Below are 20,051 nucleotides of genomic sequence, written 5' to 3'. Positions count from 1 at the left end.
AATTGCCTTGACACAATGAATGCCTAGTAACTGCGATCTGATTCAGTAATTAATTCTCATTTAGATCTGGATTCAGAAAGCATTTCTGATTGAAACCATTGTTTTGGCATCTTCTCTGCAGTGTGTTATTTTTAGAGTTTCGCCATGTGAACATTTCACTTTTCTAGACACAGGACTTCACATTTAAACAAATTACATTTAAGAAAAAAAGTGATTCATACTAAACAAGCTATGATGCCAAAGAAGTTCTTCAGTAAAGATAAATAATTCCTGCCATGTACTACATAAAATTAGGGCAGTGTGGGAGATGTCAATATTCAGGATCATATAATCTTTATAATTTTAAAGCTGTAAAATACCTTAGTTGAGCTATTAATCTACAGAACAGTCCAACCTAAGAAACATTAATTTGGCACCTATCGTGTAGCCAAGTAATCTAAACAGGTAAGACAAAAATCCCCTCCCCCAAGGGCTTCACAGCCTACAGAGAAAAGTAGACATCTAAACCAACCAAGAAACAATGGGGTAATGGCTCAGGAACCATATGAAAGAAAAACACAGGGAGAAAACACTAATTGGAAAAGAGGTATGCAGCCCATGTTTAGTGCAGCGTTATTTACAATAACCAAAATAGGGAAGCAACCTAAGTGTCCGTCGATCGATGAATGGATGAAGAAAATCTGCTATATACATACAACGAAATTTTACTCAGCCATAAATATGAGTGAAATCATGCCATTTGTGGTGAAACGGATGGATCGGGAAGGCATTATGCTAAGTGAAACAAGTCAGGCAGAGAAAGACAATTACTGCATGATCTCACTTATATGCGGGCTCTAAAAACAAAAATTAAAACAAAAACAGAAAAACCCAAGCTCACAGATACAGAGAACACGTCGGTGGTTGCCAGAGGCGGGGTTTGGTGGGTGCAAAATTGGTGAAGGTGGCCAAAAGGTAGAGACTTCCAGTTATAAAATAAACAAGTCATGGGGATTTAATGTACAACACGGTGACTAGAGTTAAAAATAGTGTATTGCTTTTTGAAAGTTGCTAAGAAAGTAAATCTTAAAAGTTCTCATCACTCAGAAAGAATATTTTTATAATAATGCCAGATGTCAACTAGATTTATTGTGGTGATTTTGCAATACATACAACTATCAAGTCATTATGTTGAACACCTGAAATGAATATAATATTATATGTCTGCCCAGCCGGGTGTGGCTCAGCAGTTGAGTGTCGACCTAGGATCCAGGAGATCAGGGTTCGATTCCCGGTCAGGGCACATGCCTGGGTTGAGGGCTGCAGCCGATCAATGACTCTCTCATCATTGATGTTTCTATCTCTCTCTCTCCCTCTCCTTTCCTCTCTCTGAAATCAATAAAGATATATTTAAAATATATATATATTATATATCAATTATAACTCAATTTAAAACTTTTTTAACATCAAAAACTGCATGGGGAGGGGAAAAAGAGAGGGCTTCATTTTCCTTGGGTAGAAGCCAGGGCAGGGAAGCGCTGATGAGGAGGAGCAGGATTCCCCGCAGCAGAGAACAGAGATTGCCGCACCCCTTTACTCCGCACCCCAACGCTGCCTCACTTCCTCTGCGCTCAACACACCCTGGCCTCACCCGCCCTTCCAGCCTCAGCCTTGCCACTCCTACCGATTCTCCTCCAGGGGGCTCGACCCTCTCCTGCCCCTCTACCCAGCTGTCCCTGAACGTGCGGTGCACTTTGCTGCCCTCGGGCCTTGGCCTGTGTGCTCTGGCAGACACGCCCTACCCACCCCTGCCCACCTAGAAAACTCGTATTCATCCTTTAAAGCCCCACCAGCCCCTTGATCCAATAACATGGCTCCCTTGTTTGTACTTCTTCAGCTCTATATTCTGTCTGTCACATACGACTTACAATGTTTCAGCTGTTTTGCAGTCTGTCTCTACTGCTAACCTACATGCTCCTTCAGGACGCCTTTCAAATCTTAACGGACATGGAGCTGACCTAGAGGACCCCACACGTGTTTGTAAGAGCATCACTAGTGCTCCGGGGTCAGAAACTGCAGCAATAAAGGCATGAGAGAATATGGTTTAGTTAAAAAGTATGGTTCTCTACTGAGACTGCACCCCAAACATTCACGCTCAATATAATTCCTGCGAATGAAGGGAGGCTTTTGGATCCCCTTTCGTCCGCCTGGAATTGCCCTGCCTGGGCTACAGAAGCCCAGCCCCATCAACCTGCTGGCGAAGGAGTCTGTCCACCACCCACTGTCTGAGATTCCTTCTCGACGACAAACCTTCCTATTACCAAGCACTGTGCACCCTCGACGCGGGAAATGCCACGCGGTGTGAGTTCCCAGAGCACGCTCGGGCCCCCGCAGAATTGGGGCCCTTTGTTCATGAACGTTTATCTGGTAGGTCGCTTGGTTGATTAGTATCATTCTTGGCCAGAACAACGGGATCTCTATGACAAATGGAACAGGATTACAAATATATAAGTCTCTGGATTAAATAACTTCTCAAGGATCGTTTCCAGGTCTTCCCCACTCTGGATACCAGCCTGAGGTCATCACTTCCCGCCCATTTATAAATCTGATCTCTAGCAGGGTCTACAGCATTACTAGGCAGACCTGGGGTGCATGCTATTTTGATTGTTCCATGTTTCACTATTACACTATCAATCTCCAGTTTATGAGTTTACAACATTGGGGGAAACCAGGGGAAGGGACAGGTAGGTAAAGCAAGAGAAAAAAATTGAAAGAAATAGGAAAAAGTAAAATCATAATTGCCCCAAATATACAGCATATCAAGAGAATTTAAAGGAAATGCTATTATGTAAACCATAATAGTTATCTGTGATTATGAGGATTCTGAGATATGTATATGAATATATTTTAATGACAAAAGGAGACACTAACATCAATCAGTTATTATATTTCGTAAGTAAAATGACACTGGATAGAAATACACTAAGCATCATTTTAATGTAAATGACACGTGAACTTAATAAATTAAAATGAATTTATTTATTGAAAAATTAAATACCAATCATGTACAAATTTAGTTTCTCAGTTTACTATTAAAGTACAGCACTGATGTGTTCTGCTGAGTGTCAGAATAAAAAAAATAGGCAAAGCATTTATGAATAAAGTGGTTGTAATTTGGTGGTGGGGGAAAAAAAAAGCCTATTTCCTTATAGTTAAAAATAGAGTGAAAGGATAGAGGGCGGAGAACAGTTGAAGGTTTGTCTAGAAAGACAGGTGGGAGCCCTTTTCTAGCTTATCTCCGATACCATGCTCCAGCCTTTGGGCCTTGTTCTGGGCAGTGAGGAGTGAGCAGGGAGTTGTGAGACCCAAGGATGGTGAAAGGCAGGCCTCGAGAGCATCTGGGGCAGGCAGAGGTCAGAAGAGGCAAGAGGTGGCAGTGGTAGATGCCAGGTCAGGAATTCAGCCAGCAGAGGGATAGCACAGGGCCTGGGCAGGAGGGGGGGCGGAGGGGTCCCCAGAGCTTCATGTCTCTCTCCCCAACTCTTTTCTGGTTCTTCTCCCTCACCTCTCTCTATCTCCTCTCTGACTTCCTTTTTCCTTTCCTACCACTAATTACTCTCCATTCATTTTCCATTGCCCTTTTCTTAAATTCCCATTTGCATTGTCCATTTCTCTTCCCTCTACCGTCTCTCCTTTCACTCCTCCCCTCTCTCTCTCTCTCTCTCTTCTCTCTCTTCACAACTACAGTCCAACATATTTTTCTATCTTGGAAACCATGGGTGGTGGGGTCAAAAAGGCACCTATTTGAATCCTGGCTTCCCCATTAACTGTGTGATCCTAGCAGGCTGGCCTTGGTTAGTCAGGTTGCAGACCAAATAAATGATATCTGCTCACTCTTATGGAGCATTTACCCTATTAGGCAGTTAGGAATCCATTTACGTGCATTAATTGAATTCATCTTCACAATCGTTTGTGAAGGCACTACTCTGATTACCTCCATTTAACAAGAGGAAACTGAGACTTAGAAGTGTCCAACTGGCCAAATATCACGTGGCCAAGAAAAAGCATCACCAGGCATTACCCACAGGGGAGCTATGGGGTATCCAGTGTCTGGCCTTAGGGCACTGGATATCCTTCCAATAAGAGCTGGTTCCTTTCCCTTCCTTGGTTAATGTCCCTTCATCACACCTAATAATAGAAAATATATCTATTTTATTTATTTAAACTTTTTAAAAATTTCATTTTAGAGAGAGGAAGGGAGAAAGAAAGAGAGAAACCTCGATGCGAAAGAGAAACATCAATCCGTTGCCTCTGACCGGGGATCAAACCTGCCACCTTTTGGTGTAGAGACAATGCTCTAACCAACTGAGCCACACTGGCCAGGGCAAAACATATCTATTTAAAAAAATAAAACTTTGTATAGAATGTTAGTAAATAGTATTCATTTGTTTAAAGAGCTATTATATTGGTCACCGTGTGGGGTTAGGGGGAAATTATTAGGTAGTTGCTATAACCCTTTCATTTGGCCAAAGTTGCTCCTCCCGGCATCAATGTGTGCTGAGGTTACAGCTGGACTGAAGCAATGCTATTGTCACTTGTATTTTTGAAACCAGAGCACAAACATGAAGAAAAAAAATGATCTGCAACACACATATTTTATAGGAAGAAATCTGGAACATTTTAAGAAACCCATTTTATTAAACTGAAAAAATGCTTTTTATAATCAATAAAGTAATATAATATTAAATTTTAGGCCCTACATAAAGGTATAAATAATAAAGTGAAAATCACCATTCAGAAATTTCTGATATTTATGTCAATTTACATTTTTAAAATCTCTCTTCAGGATACATATAATTTTCTTCCTTTTTTAATTTAAGTGTAGTTGGTATACAATATTATATTAGTTACATTAGTTTAAGGTATATGACATTTTTATACCTCACAATGTGATCACTCCACTAATTCTAGTAATCATCTATCACTGTGCAAACTTATCACAATATTATTGACTATATTCCCCCTTCACCTTTTTCACCTATCACTCCACCCCCTTATAGTTTTTTTGGCGGGGAAAAAAAATGAAATCATACTCTATACTATGTATACTCTGATTTTTTCTTTTAAATCCTCACCTGAGGACATGCTTAGAGAGAGGAAGGGAGGAGTGGGGGGGGGGACACCAATGTGAGAGAGAAACATCAATCGGTTGCCTTCTGCATGTGCCACACTAGAGCTCAAACCTACAACCCAGTTATGTGCCTTGACTGGGAATGGAACCTACGACCCTTTGGTGCACAGGATGACACTCAACCAACTGAGCAACTCCAGCTGGGCCTGAATTTCTTAATTGACACTATATTGTGAATATCTTTCCATGTCAATATCATATCACATCACAATTTTAATGCTTATATAATATTCCATAGAATGGATATACTATGATTATTAGGCAGCCCCTGACATTCACACTGAAATACTATTTATAATTATGGTTTAGTTCAACTCTGTGGTCTCTTATATCCTTTCCTTTGTTCTATGAAATGACATAGGTAGTATAAAAAGTCAATGAGGCAGATGGTGAGACTCTGACAATGAAACGTAAAGAATAAAAAGGGAGGAAACAAGCAGATTTGTAAGAATGATCCAAGATCCTGCTGGGACTCACAACTAAAACAAGGCAATTGGCACACTTGTGATTCCTGGCTGTATTGTCCAAAGCTGTATCCAAAATGCATGGCAAATGGTAGCTGATCAATAAGTGTTTGCTGAATGAATGAATCTCAAGAATAGATGACTGAAATGAAGTAATTTCGTAGTGTTGAATTTAATCAACTGAATTACATGCTGACTAGAGAATGAATGTGCAACCGGAAAGGGGGATGATAGTATACACAGCATGTCTAGTAAGAGCAGAGTTTGAAGTGGTAAAATTTACCAGTGTTTCCAAGAGCCTGAGTCCGGGGCAACAGGAAGAGTTCTATAATGGAGATGATTAAGCTCTCATAGTCCAATGACACTACCCACCAAGATAATCCGACTCACAGCTCTTGCCCCGAGCCCACACTCACCAAGCACATAGTTTTGGTTCCCATGTGGATGGTGCATAGAAGAGGAACATGTAGCAATCAGCAAACTCAAGTCCCAGCCTACATGTCAGCTACTTTTCTCATTGTAAATTAATTGGAATTACACTTCTGATGGGAACTGGGCTTGGGTAAGTTGGTCTCCCAAAATCTGATCATCTCTGATGGTCCCAACAGTGATGCATATCTGAACCCACAACACTGAAGTGTGACAATCACAACATGGTATCTGTTGTGGGGGACAGACTCTTATGGAAGGTGGCCCCAAGGACCTCCACCTTCTGGAGTTTACACCTTGTGTGATCCTCTCCCCTTGAGTTAGGTGTGACCTGTGACTTACTCTTGCCCAACAGAATACAGCAGAGACCAGCCAAGTGGCAGTCATCCGTACTCCGTTGGCAGTCGTAGGCAGCTGGGATTCTGACACCAAATCATATAGAGTATAGTGCTACTTACTAGGAATATTTTTAATTTATTTTTAAATTTTTAATTATTTACTTTATAATTTAACTTTTAAGCCATTTAAGAGATTTCTAAATGCTTGTCTTGCTTAGAAAAACATCTCATAAGAATATTGAAGACAGAATAAAAACTCTAAGAACTTTTTTTTTTTCTAATAAGAGTGGCTCTGTTCTGGCCAGGTAAAGCAAATTATAAAATAAACCTAATTTGTCACAAGAGATACCAGGTCATCCCATCAGGTTGGGAAAAATGAAGAGTGGCAAGACCAGGTATTGACGGGAACATATAAGAGACAACAGGACACCAGATGGGAATGGGGATCGGCACCACCACGTTGGAAAACGGTCTTCAGTATCTAGAAAAGCTAAAGGCGCACAAACTCCACAAGCCAATAATTCCTTTGCTAAGAAATCCTCCCAAAACCTCTCAAACATGTTCATAAGGAAACACAAGAATACTTAAGGCAGCATTGTTTCCAAGAGCAAAAAAAGTGGGCTAGGGAGGCTTGACCACCCATCATTTCATAAATGGATGAATAAACCACAATATATTCACACAGTGAAAGAACAAACGTTTGTGGAAATAAATAAGTTAGAATTACAAGTCCCAATGTGAATGAATCTCACAAATATATTAAGTAAAAAAGCAAGCTTAAGAAGGTTATGGACACTATGATGACATTTATTATAAAGGTTTAAAATATGCCAATAATATGCCAAATTCGTAACTTAAATTTGTAATTTAAAGATGGATATGAAAACAACACACACCAATCAGTGTCCAGTTTATCTCTGAGAGGGAGATGGAGTAGATCATACAGAGAAATACAGGGAGTTTCAACTAAATGTATGTTTTACTTTTTTTGTTGTTTAAAATATTGCAGATGTCCCTTTTTCTCCCCAATGACCCGTTCCACCCTGTCCCATCCCCCTCCCCAGTCCCTCTCCCCACCATTGTCCGTGTCCTTGGGTTGTGCATATACGCATATGAACTCTTTGGTTAATCTCTCCCTCTCCACCCACCTGCCCTCCTCCATCCCTCTGTATGTTTTACTTCTTCAATTAATTTATTATATCATTTAAAAAGAAAGAGAAAAAATGCTTCTTCCTGCTCCCACTTAAAAAAACCCACGCCAGCCCTGGCCGGTTTGGCTCAGTGGTTAGAGCATCGACCTGCAGACTAAGGGTCCCGGGTTCAATTCTAGCCAAGGGCACACACCTCTGTTGCAGGCTCGATCCCTGGCCCCAGTCAGGGCTCGTGCGGGAGGCAACCAATCGATGATGTTTCTCTCTCTCTCTCTCTCTCTTCCTTCCACTCTCTCTGAAAAGCAATGGAATAAATATCCTCGGGTGAGGGTTAAAAAAAACAACCCACACCAAATGTGTAAAGACCATGAATTCAAAGGGAGTCAGTCACACTGTCAGTCTCTCTGGGGCCTGCACAGAACTCAGTCTCACCCAATACATTCTAGGGACGATGAAATTAAAATTATAGGGCAACAGTAACTAATCTTCATCAAATCTTCACCCTGAAAGCATTTTATCCATACTTAATATGTGATCTTATCTAGACATTAATATTTCTGTAAATGGCTATTGGTTAAATGTCCAACAATAGAAGAGTGGTTAATAAAACGTGGCACATCCACTCCAAAGAATATCAATAGCTATTTGAAATAATGGTTACAAAGGCTATGAAGTAACACAGAAAATATTTACAGGCGAGCTATAATGTTAAGGTTTTTTAAAAAGAACTAGATCTGAACAGAGATTTATAGTACTATATAGAACCATAATCAGAGTCTGGAAACCAGAGCTTTGCTCCATGGCACCACAATTTAGGTGGTACAAACATTTTAACTTAAAAATTTAAAAGAACTCAGCAAAACGAAAAAAACTTTTAATTTTTTTTTTAATTGATTTTAGAGAGAGAGGAGGGAGAGAGAGAAATATCCATGTGAGAGAGTAGCATTGATCAGCTGGTGCCCCCCACTGGGGATCAAGCCTGCAACCCGGGCATGTGCCCTGACCAGGAATCGAACCCCGATCTCCTGGTTCACAGGTCAATGCTCACCCACTGAGGCACGCCCGGCCAGGCCTCATAGGTCTCTTTAACGCTGCTTCCCCAACCCTACCCGGAGCCAAATCGGCGGAATTGCCCTGTGGTGTCAACAGCTGGTGTCTGCGTAAACCATTTGTTTTCAGTAGAAGTAGGAGGAAGAGGGCTGTGCAACTGAGGCCAGGGACTAATTCCAAAATCATAGAGTCTAGATTGATAAAAAGGTCAAAGCAAGACCACTGATAACAGCAGGAGCTTTCCATAAATTAGCCCCAGGGCTCAGACTGGGGAAGTGCCGACAAATTATGTGCAAAGGAAATAAAACAGCACAAATAAGCACACCTGTCTCCTTGATGGGAAGCTCCCCTCTCCTACACCAGGTCAGAATTTCGGAGACAAGACGAACAAGAAATATACTGGGCTAACACTGGGCTAGCATATTTGGGGGTGTAGATGGCATTATGGTTACCAGGTGGATCTGGGGGAAATTTGGGTAAGCCATCAAATGAGGTAACATCATACGGCTTCACACAGCCTCTCAGCTGCTGGGCATCCTCACACCAAAATGTCCTTCCCCAAGTACATCAGTCAATGGCAAAGACAGCTTACCTGACACACTTGACCTTTTTTTCAATCATGCATTACTCTAGCAACCCAGAAACCCCTCACCCATCCTGGGGAGAGTATGGCAAGGGTTCCAGGACTAGAAGTACTATTAAAATATTTTTTAAAACAGGGGAAAGAGATAAATCAAAATATAAACAATGTCAATGGATACATTTTTATTCTACTTTTCCTAATTTTCAAAATAATAAACTATACTGTTTTCAAAATGACAAAAATTTAAATAAAAACTTCTTGAATAAAACAATGAACGAATGAAATAAAAAAGTTCAGACACTGACCAACTTAACGGCTACCAAAACCAAGAGATAAGCCTGATTCTGGGTTTAAAAGATGATATGATTCAGTTGAAATAAGTTTGCTGAGAATTTTATTTTCATTGTGGTTAAAAACACGCACCATGTCATGTTAACTAACTTTATGGTGGTAATAATTTCACAATATATATACCTATACTAAATCAACACGCTGTACACCTTACATTTATACAATGTTATATGTCAATTACATCTCAGTAAAGCTTGAAAAAATTATGCCTCAAAGCTGAGGGGAAAATATATACCATAAAATTTACCATCTCACACATTTTAGTGTATAGTACATTAGTATTAACTACACGTACATTGTTATGCAACAGATTTCCAGAACTTTTTCATCTTCCAAAACTGAAACTCTGTATCGATTGAACGACTGACCCTCAGCGTGCTGTTAATTTTTTCCATTCCCTTGAGGCACACAGTGAGGCCTGAGCCCAGTACCCTCACTGACACCCTCACCGAAGCCCTGGATTGCCCAAATATCAGGGTATCAGACATCGTGTAGAGGCCCAGTGGCCCAGGCTGCCACCGGTGTAAGCCACCCGCATAGCACATCCTAAGCCTGAGGTTCCAGGGATGGTGAGAGTCCCTCTATAGCGCCCCAAGGCAGGTATTTCTAATGCCTTCTGTGAGAATGACCTTGATTCCTCTTTTCAAGATTTGTTTTCTTTCCCCTCTACTCCATCACATTCACAAGGGGAATTCTGTTGAAGGAAGAAGGTGAAGGGTGGCTGTATTTCTCACCTCCCAAAAAAAGAAGAAAACGAATTTCAAAATGCTCCAAACATTTACGGTGGCCTTCCAGCCAGTGCAGGGATTGCTGCATAACTGGTGGGATCTGGTCAATCTGCAACATCCATGTCAGGTCCAGATGGAGTCACAAATGGGCTGGAATCATCCAGACCCCTAGAACCTAGAACCCAATGGCCACTGGTGTTGTTTTGTTTCCACTGATTTTAGAGAGAGTGGAAGGGAGGGAGGGAGACGGGGAGAGAGAGGAGAGAGAGAGAGAGAGAGAGAGAAAACATCATTGTGAGAGAGACACATCGATCGGTTGCCTCCTGCACATGCCCCTACCGGGCCTGAGGATCAAACCAGCAACCCAGGTATGTGCCCTTGACCAGGAATCAAACCTGAGACCCTTCGGTGGGAGGGCCGAAGCTCTAACCATTGAGCAACACCAGCCAGGGCAACTGTTGTTGTTTTAATCTACTCTACAGCTTAGAATGATGTTGATGTTTTTAAGAGAACCTCTGCAAAAACAGATTGGTTTTTCTTCCCATCTATTAATAACAGCTATTTTGAAATGCTATTTAAGTCTTCTATTGTTATTTGAAGTTTTCGCGGATTATGCCTCCCAACTGAGCTGCTTTGGGACAGCAGGGAGCACATACCATATGAATCTGTAACCCCTATGTACCCAGCACAGCATCTCTTCACAGATACCCCTAAATATTTGTTCATTTGCTTGTTTTTCTAATTTGGTAAGGCCTATTGTTTTAATTACTGAGTTGCTCTGCCCAAATGACATATCGCTGGCTGACTCAAGGTCCCCTCCAGCTGTGAGCTTGGCAGACGGCTCCAGGTTGCCCCGCAAGGGCGCTCACACATGCGCGCACACGCACCGAAAGAGAAGTGTCTTAATACTACTGCTAGGGTGTTTTATTATGCCCAACAGCTATATTTGGCAACTTTTCTTTCCAGCATCAGAGAAGACACATTACCAAATGTTGAAAAGGGAATCTGCCAAATGCAACAGCTAGAACATAAAAAATATTATTAAAAGCTGGTGCAAATTACCTACTAAGCTACTGACACCCCCAGATGCACCAAGGGTCATACAGATGAGGGGAGGCATGACTCTGCACTCATGCACATGACTGCTGATTGTGACTTTTGGGTTCTACCCTATATGAATTGCTAACTGAAACGCTAAGGATTTGGGAAGAAAGACCCAGCCTCCCAGTCTCAGCCCTTTTTCTCATACACACTGGGAGGGGCTGGATCGCTCTGCTGAACATGGGAGTCCATGAGAGACTCTTTTATTTGGAATAACGGCTTGAGTTCAGTGCGTTAATTTTATAACTGTTTTAGAGAGAGCAGGGGAGGCCTCCTGAGTCCTTCCAGAGATAATTAAAAATGGGGAAGAAAGAAACCTGAAATAAACAAAAACAAGCTGAAAGCACCAGGGGTTTCTGAATAACATCTTCCCGGTTAAACAATTTTAAGAATTCCATAATGCAAAAGCAGCCCCCACACATTCTCGCCCACATAAACACGCTTTTTATTTAAGCCCCACTCAGCTAAGCAGCAGAATCTCTTGTCTTCACTTCCGTAGCTACTCTATCCAGAGAAGATGTTATCTGCACAAAAGCATTCGTAAGAAGGGAAAAAGCTGACCACCAGCCAGCAAGTACAGGCACATCTTGAGGAGGAAAACTGTCATTCTAATAAGCTCGACAACTCACCACCCTCAAATCTGATGTCTGATCTCAAATGCCAATTTTGCCTAAACAGAGACTAAAATATTCAGGCCTTTTGATGTTTGTCAGCCAGCACATTCCCAGTAAGCCTCCTGGTGTGCCAGAAAGGTAATCAAATACAACATTTTATTGTCACTGATAACTGCGTTCTTTTAAAATACCAAGAACCATTGAGCCCAGGGGGCAGGAGGGGGGGGGCGGTAATCAACAAAAGACTGAGTAATGAAAAGCAATTGTTTTCTCTTCTTTCACCTGCTTTTCTGTTAGAAACCCATGGCCAGCGTGGCCCAGTTGGTTGAGTGTCATCTGGTGCACCAAAAGGTTGCAGGTCGGATTCCCAGTCAGGGCACATGCCTGTGTTGCAGGTTTGATCCCCAGTCGGGGAGCGTGTGGAAGGCAACCGATGGATGTTTCTCACATCTGTGTTTCTCTCTCTCTCTCTCTCTCTAAGCATGTCCTGGGGTGAGTGTTTAAAAAAGAAAAGAAGCCCTAGCCAGTATGGCTTGGGGGTTAGCGTGTCGGCCCTCGGACTGAAGGGTTGTGGGTTCGACTGCAGTCAAGGGCATGTACCTCGGTTGCAGGCTCAATCCCCGGCCCCGGTAGCGGCCTGTGCAGGAGGCAGCCAATCGACGTGTCTCTCTCACATTGATGTTCCTCCCTCTCTGTCACTCCCTCTCCCTTCCACTCTCTCTAAAAAAAAATCAATGGAAAAAAATATCCTTGGCTGAAGATTAACAACAACAACAAATCCCATGGCACGTGGGAACCGGCAGAAAGAGCAAAATAAAGAAGAGAAAGCGTGAAGGAGGGCGGAGGAAGAAGACAGCTGCTGGCCGAGCAGAGCGTCAGCCGGACTATGGAGAGGAGAGAGGCAGGGGCCGAGGGCGCCCAGGGGGGGTGAGCCTGAGGAACGGCCCCTCACACGGTCAGCTGCTCACTTCGAATGTGAAGAAACAGATGGGCCATTTTAATACACTATGCTAGGTTCCTCTACTCTTCTTTTAAAAAACCAAATATGTGTTTTCTTTGTTTTGACGCAATTACGCAAAATTAAGATGGCATCGGGGAAAATCACTTATTCCACTTACAATGTGGAAACACCTGGCGAAGCCCCTTTGTTTGGCTAAGAGGCCCTGTTGATCACCATCCTCTCCGGAGGGAGGCCTGGGTCTCACGCTCACCGTCACGTACCAGGTGCTAGCAGACAACCCCGCGGTCATCCTGTGCAGTCCCTCAATGATTTTAATCAAGTAATTTAGTGCAGTCAACATATACTCACGGAGCCTCTACAATGCTGAACAAGACACAGCCCCCAGCGCTCGGGAGCTTCAATTCAATATGGAAATAAGACAGACAGGCCACAGCGTGGGCTTGGACAGGCCGGTACCTGCCACGTGAGTGGCACACAGCAGGCGCGTGGCTGTACAGAAGGCAGGGTCATTCTGAACAGGGCCAGCAGGAAAAGCATTTGAGGACCAGGCGTTTGAGCTGGATATTCAGGCGGTAGGCAGGTGAACGCAGGGCAGATGAGAGCGGGCGCGGGGAGGACAACCGCGAGGAGGTGCTGACAGTGAAAATCACCGGGCGCTCGGGTTCCCGCCGGTGAGCACTGAAAGATAAGGCTGGGACGGTCGCCGGGACCGTGCTCAGAGGCCAGGCCTCCACAACAGTCTGAAACAGGAGAGAGGCAGTAGGACCGGAAAGAAAGGGACGTTTGAGGGAGACTGTGCAAGGGTCGCACCTCAATACCCAATGACCAACTGGATGTGGGAGCGTGAAGAGGAGGAGAGAAGTCAGAATTACCCAAGTGATGGAGAGCGGGTTACAGAGAAAAGAATGATAGTCCACAAATTTAAAAAAAAAGCAAGCCCTAGCCAGTTTGGCTCAGTGGTTAGAGTGTTGGCCCAGGGACTGAAGAGTCCTGGGTTCGATTCTGGCCAAGGGCATGTACCTGGGTTGCAGACTCAATCCCCGGCCCTGATCTGGGTGCAAGCAGGAGGCAACCAATTGACGCGTCTCTCTCACATCGATGTTTCTCTCTCTCTCTCCCCCTCTCTCCCCTTTCCCCCCTCCTCCCCCCCTTCCACTCTCTCTGAAAAGCAATGAAAAAAATACCCTCTGATAGGATTAAAAAACACACAAAAAACTGGAGGCCTGAGTAAAACCTGGTTAAAAGCAGGGCCCTAAGGCCATATTGCCAGAATCCCATTCTCAGGTCTGCCCCTTAACAACTGATGACTGACTTAAGTTGTTCTCATGTCTCCCTGCGTCAATTTCTTCACCTCGGCGACAGGAGTGATAAGACTACCTGCCTCGCAGAGTCGGAGCGAGGATTACAGGACATAATCCAAGTGAACCACAGCGCCCAGCAGGGCACCAGGTGACTAAGTGTCCATTAACAACCAAGGTTGGTGAGAGAAAAGGGAGAGAAGGCCCCCAGGACACCACATTATCCCACGTTCAAAAGTCAGGAGGAGGAAGGAGATAAATGAGGTCTGAGCTGCACCCGGAGAACCAAAGACGAGAAAAGGGAGAAGCTCAGGAGAAAGGTGACTGTCCGCAGCCACAGCCACCAGGCAGGAATCAAGGTGGGGAGAGGCCTCAGCTCTGCAACCAGGCCCCCTCCCCTGGAGCCCCACAGGAAAAGCGGTTTCAACAGAAAGGTGAGGGGGCGGCCAGAGAATCGAGTGGGAGGTCAAAGGAGGAAGGCTGAGGACAGTCCACCCAGGGGTGGAGGACAGGACGGCTGCCCCATTCAGTAGCCCTCAGCCCCATGTGGCTATTTAAATGGAATTTGAATTAATTTAAAATGGACAAAAATTAGAAATTCAGTTCCTCAGTCACACTAGCCACATCTCACATGCCCGGCGGTTACCCATGGCCAGTGACTCCCGCATCGGACAGCGCAGCTGTGAAATGCTTGCATGGTCCAGAAAGTCTGGACAGAGCACACGGCCCTTTATTATGAGAGTGACGACTTGAATACATGGTGGGGGGAAGGGGCGCAGGGTAAGGAGGGGCTGTAGAAACAGAAAAAAGGGAATAACAAATAGAGCACATTTCCAAGAGCGGCAAGAAGGGAGGGAAGAACCCCAGACACTGGAGAGTGTGGAGTGCACGTGGGTTCGTTCGGGGAGGGGAGTGAGCGACAGTTTCTTCCTCGGAGAAGGAAAATAAAGGGCAAACATGGGTAAAGAAGAAGGCGTGGGGTAGTGAGGAGGGTAAACTGGGAGCTCACACTGAGGGAGAGAGCAGCAAACTGGGACGGGGACATCCTTCATCTTATCAATGAAAAAGGCTAGCTCCTGAAAGGAAACTGATGGGAAGTTTCAGGAATGGAAAAGTCTGGCATAACCTCTATAAGAATGCAGTCCAGAGCTAAGAAAAAGAAAAAAAGAAAAGAAAAAGGGTTGTTTTGGTTTTTTTCCATAGGAAAGCAAGACCTGGGTGAAATCAGAGGCGAGCCAGCATAATTCTGAGTGGAATCCGCCCGAGCGTCTTTGTGACTCTCTCCTAGATAACTTGGCAGGCTGGGAGAAGTAAAAGCAGATAATGAGAGTGATTTTTGGATTGAGGGCTGGAATATGAGACGTGCAACATGTTAAGGCAAAAAGATTCTGGGCTTCCAGACAGGACTGAAATGGCTGGCAACACAGAGTCTCCAGGTGGAGAAATGGAGCCCTAAAGGGAGTGCACAGCTAGCAATTAAAAGGACCAGAGTCCTCGGCGATGGTTGGGACTTGGTGCAGTTGGGTGGGAAGCTCAGCTAACCAGGCTGAAGTCCAAGTTGAAGTCCCCATCTTAGAGGCGGAAAAAATTCCCAAGACTAAACAAGATGTGAGTGGTCGAAGTGGAAACTAAAGCCATGGGAGCTGATGCAGAGGACCTTGAGGACCATCAAGGTCAATGAATGAATCGAGCCTCAACCTAAACCCCAAAGTCACTGGCAAAAGAGAAGGTAGACGAGAGAACCAAGCCGGGTGCTCCTGTTTGTTTGCTACTTTTTTTTGTAGCATCAAGTGAAGTGATGCTCCACTACTCTGGGCGCCCCTCAGAGTCACCCGGGGAGCCGTTTTCTCTCCCCCATCTTCCTCCCTCCTCCTCCTTCTTTTTGAGTTTGTTTTTTTTAAAATAAGGGTTCATAGGTCTTGCCGACCCGGATGATTCTAATGTGGTATGTTTGGGAGAGTCTAAAGAGCCACATTTTTCAAAATGCTCCAGGTGATCCTGAGGATCCAGCAGGTTTGGCAAGCACGGATCCGGAAAACGAGAAGGACGGTGCGGAGCACACGCAGCCGGCATGGTCTTCCAAAGAGAAGACTTTGTTAGTGACCGGTTCGCGGTGTGGAGGTGGCTCTGAGAAGCTGGGTGAAGCCCAATCCGCACTCCGGTGACGTGGGAGAGGGCTCTGGTGCTCAGGGAGGGACAGGAGGTGGGCTCTACCTCAGAAAAATGAAAATACAGGAGTATGACTGCAGGCTGTAAGAAACCAGGAAGGCAAGTTGGAGACACACAGGTTCGTGGCCTGCAGAGAGAGGTGGCGGAAGTTCATGAGGGTTCCCAGGGTAATGAGGTGTGATTCATTAGGGACTGCAGGCTCAGTGGTTGAATTCCTGGGGAGTAAGGATTTTTCTCTCTGGGTTCTATCTGATTTCTAAGATGTAAATCATTAAAGATTATTATACCCTCAGGTAAACAAGCTTGCAGAAGCTTATTTATTAACATTGAGAATGCTGTTTTCCCAGCCCACATTTTTGTACAGATGAAATCAGACTGGAATGAGTGTCAAGGATAGCCTTGAAGCAGAAAGCCAGGAGGGTCCACCTCAAATGAGTGAGAGGGACCAGGGATTTCCTCCCTTCCCTCTCCTTGGAAGAAGGAAGTGTATAAACTGAGAATATAGAAAGGCTCCGAGTGTCTTTTTAGCACCAGGCAATGCTAAAAATAGAACAGGTGTCACAGCCTACTGCGTCTCAGGAGCACCCCACACACACACACATACACACACACAATCACTCCATGCCAGAGCCCTGAAGGCTGAGACATGTGCAAATCCTAGGGATGGTCTCAGTAAAGAATATATTTACTTTCACAAACCCAAATCTTATTTAAGAGCAAGCTGCCCCTGCTTCTGCGAGAGCTGCACTTCCGTGGATTCAAATCATTCTAGCATTATTTCTGGTTACTCCTATGAAATAATTTCTAACACTGACATACACAGGCAATAAGATGAGGGTGTGATTGCAGCCAGGCGCTCCCGCTCACCACACACATGCGCGCACACGCTCTCACATGCACACACACACACAACCTCATGCATATTGAAGAAATGACTCACTTAATTTGCTGCTGCCTGCCACTATTGGTTTTGATCTACCTATTCAAATACAAAGTTTCCTATTAGATGAACTACAGGAAAGAACTCAGGAGTATTAACCCTGGTTTTGTTCATGACTTTAGAGCACCTAAGAGCTTTTACCCTGGACATCTTGAGAAGTCACTCACTGGACTACCCACTGCTTTCTCTCCATAATCTTCTATAAAACTATAACATTTCTTGCCATCTGAGAACCAATTAATGGAAACCCTTGTACAATATACGTGCTTAAGCCTTGTATATCCTGTATCTGCAGAGCCAGTACTTTGGGGTCCTTTGTCATCTCACAGTAAAATGGCACAACAGCAGAGAACCCAAACCTCTCCTTTTAAAGGGGGAGGGGAGGTGACCTGTCCAAGGTCACTCAGCTCTGAGGAGTGGGACGGCTGACTTAATCACTACCCCCTGGCAATCTGTGCACCACCCCAGCTCCTCCAAAGGGTCCCTCGGGGCTTCTGTTGGTTTGCGAGCATGCAACCTCTCCCCCGCCCCCGCAAAAATGCAATGTCAGTTGCGCTCTGTGCCCAACTTCATTCCTGCGCGTCAGCATGCAGTTAACCCTCTCGTCAGCAGCGGGTCACATGGGCCACGCGCGTCTCCCTGTGTCCCCCAAGCCCTAGCTCCCCGAGGGCTGCCCCAAGGTCACCGGCAGTTCCAGGGAGCTCTCACCGCCAGGGACGGCGAGATGCCCAGTCGGGGGGCCCGGGGCGCGGCACTCACCCTGCCGGGGGGGCGGGCGCGCCGCGGCTCCCCTCGTCCTGGCGGGCGCGGCTGGGTGCGGTGGCCGCGGGCGCGGGCTGTGCGGGGAGCCCGGCTGCGGGCCAGCGCCGCGGGGAGCGCCGTCCAATCAGCGCGCGCCTGCCGCCTGGCCCGGCGCGCGGCCCGGCCGGGTTCGCGGCTCCCGGGGGACGCGAGCCGCCGCGCGCCGCCCGAGCCGCTCCCGGCGCGTTGCCTGGACGCGGTTGCCGTGGCAGCCCGAGCTGGAGGCTTTCCCCGCGCTCGCGCGCCCGGCCCGCCGCGCCGCCCCGCCCCCCGCCGCGCTCCCGCGCCCGAAATAGCCTCTCCTCGCGGTCGCCGCGCCGCCCAGCTCCCATCCCAGCGGCCCGGACTCGGCGGGCGGGGATGTCGCTTTATTGGAAAATAAATCCTGTGGGAGGGCTGGTTGATTGGAAGGGAGAGGTGCTGCAATGGTGCTGATTAGGATAATAGCCATGGTGATTGCACTGTAATTCCGCAGCTCTAACACCCCTTGTGTACGAAACCTCTTTCCCGCAAAAAGCGTCATTTATTTCCACCCTCTCTTCCAAAATTGGAAGAAGTGATTTTCTTGGGCCACCGTCCGGGAAGCAGCCTGGCGTCGACGGCCCCACCTGCGCAGGTGAACTAACCCTGGCGGAGGCCAAGTGTCCTTCGGTGAAACACCTTGATACCCGCCGCGGGCACCCAGGGTCGTGCCTCCGCGCAGCCGACAGAGGCAGGGACGACGTGCTCCACCCCTGGTTCTCACACCCTTCCTTCTCCCCCACCCCCCCACCCCCCGGGCGCCCTGACTCCCTCCACCTTCCTCTCCATCTGGACTCCCACAGGGCGCGCAGGCCAATCCACTCGCAACCTGCTTCCTCCCGGTGGGCGGGGTTTCACTGAGGCGCAGTCGGGGACTCCCACCTTCGGCCGCCTGGCCGCCTCGGGCTCGCACCTCCTCCGTGGGCTAGTCTTTACCCAGCGTAGGTTTCCCTGCCTGCTCCCCCACGGGCCTGAGCCCCGCCGCCCAGGGAAGGAGTGCGGCAGGGTCGGAAGCCCCTGGCTCGAAGGCAGGCCGGCTGCTTTGGAGCCCCCTCCCCAGCAGCTACCTATTTCTGTGTGGCCTCGGGTACTCTCTGGCTGTTCCCACACCTGCACGACCGGAGACTACTCCCCGCTCCAGAAGGCTCGCGCATCCCCAACATCCTTTCGGCCAGTGATCATTCTTGGATGCCTGATGAATGCTCGAAACTGTGCCTGGCTCTCAGGTGAAGAAGAAAAAGCCACCGCCCTCTGCTCTCATAGACCCTAATCACAGAATCACAGGCACGTGTGAAACCGCCCCTGCGCTAAGGAGAGCTCATGACCTTGAGGCCTGTGATGTGGAGATGGGGCTTCCCCGGGTCCCTTTAGCACAACGACTGTTCTTTCCTTTTCCCCCTGAGCGGCCCACTGCCTGCCACGTGGTATGCGCTCAGTAACACATGTATCGAGTTGAGTCCTGTCATAGGGGTAAGTAGCACTCGGTTTCCCGGTAACCTTTTGCCACTGACGGTATAGTTGAAAGATCTATTTGAAACATATGTAACTTGCCACTGCGTCTGGAAGGGTGTGCAGGTGTTAAGGAAAGTGCCCATTCAGACGCAGAGCCGATCACGCAGTCCTGAGAAACGCGCTGCCTGTCCCCAGTCGGGTTGCCTTCCAGTGTGTAGGGCGTGCAACGCATATGGGCACGTGAAAAAGCCCTGTCTCTTTTGCCCTCTCTGCTTACTATTCCACTCTCTCCCCCGGTCCCAGCTCCATCCCGCCGCTCCTCCTGGAGTCAGAACCCTGGGGCACCCATTCCTGGATTCCTAGGGGGCTAACAGTGGATCCTTATCTTCCTCAGCATAGAGCATTAATAAAATAGGAAACTCCTACCTGT

The 20,051-nt window shown here is 46.4% G+C and overlaps 1 protein-coding gene across 2 annotated transcripts in view; it reads right to left on the bottom strand.

The window, feature by feature from the left end:
• Positions 1–18,298, bottom strand: part of FAM81A (family with sequence similarity 81 member A) — a 62,020-nt gene extending 43,722 nt beyond the window's left edge. The window contains exon 1 of one of the 2 annotated variants that reach the window (XM_081148562.1): positions 18,107–18,298. The gene's annotated coding sequence lies outside the window, so the exon portion shown is untranslated. The remainder of the gene's footprint in view (positions 1–18,106) is intronic. The other variant, XM_081148563.1, reaches the window with a different exon arrangement.
• Positions 18,299–20,051: the final 1,753 nt, after the last annotated feature.

This window comes from Miniopterus schreibersii, assembly GCF_964146895.1.
Source record: "Miniopterus schreibersii genome assembly, chromosome: 1".
NCBI lineage: Eukaryota > Metazoa > Chordata > Mammalia > Chiroptera > Miniopteridae > Miniopterus > Miniopterus schreibersii.
This window is presented reverse-complemented; position numbering and strand designations above follow the sequence as displayed.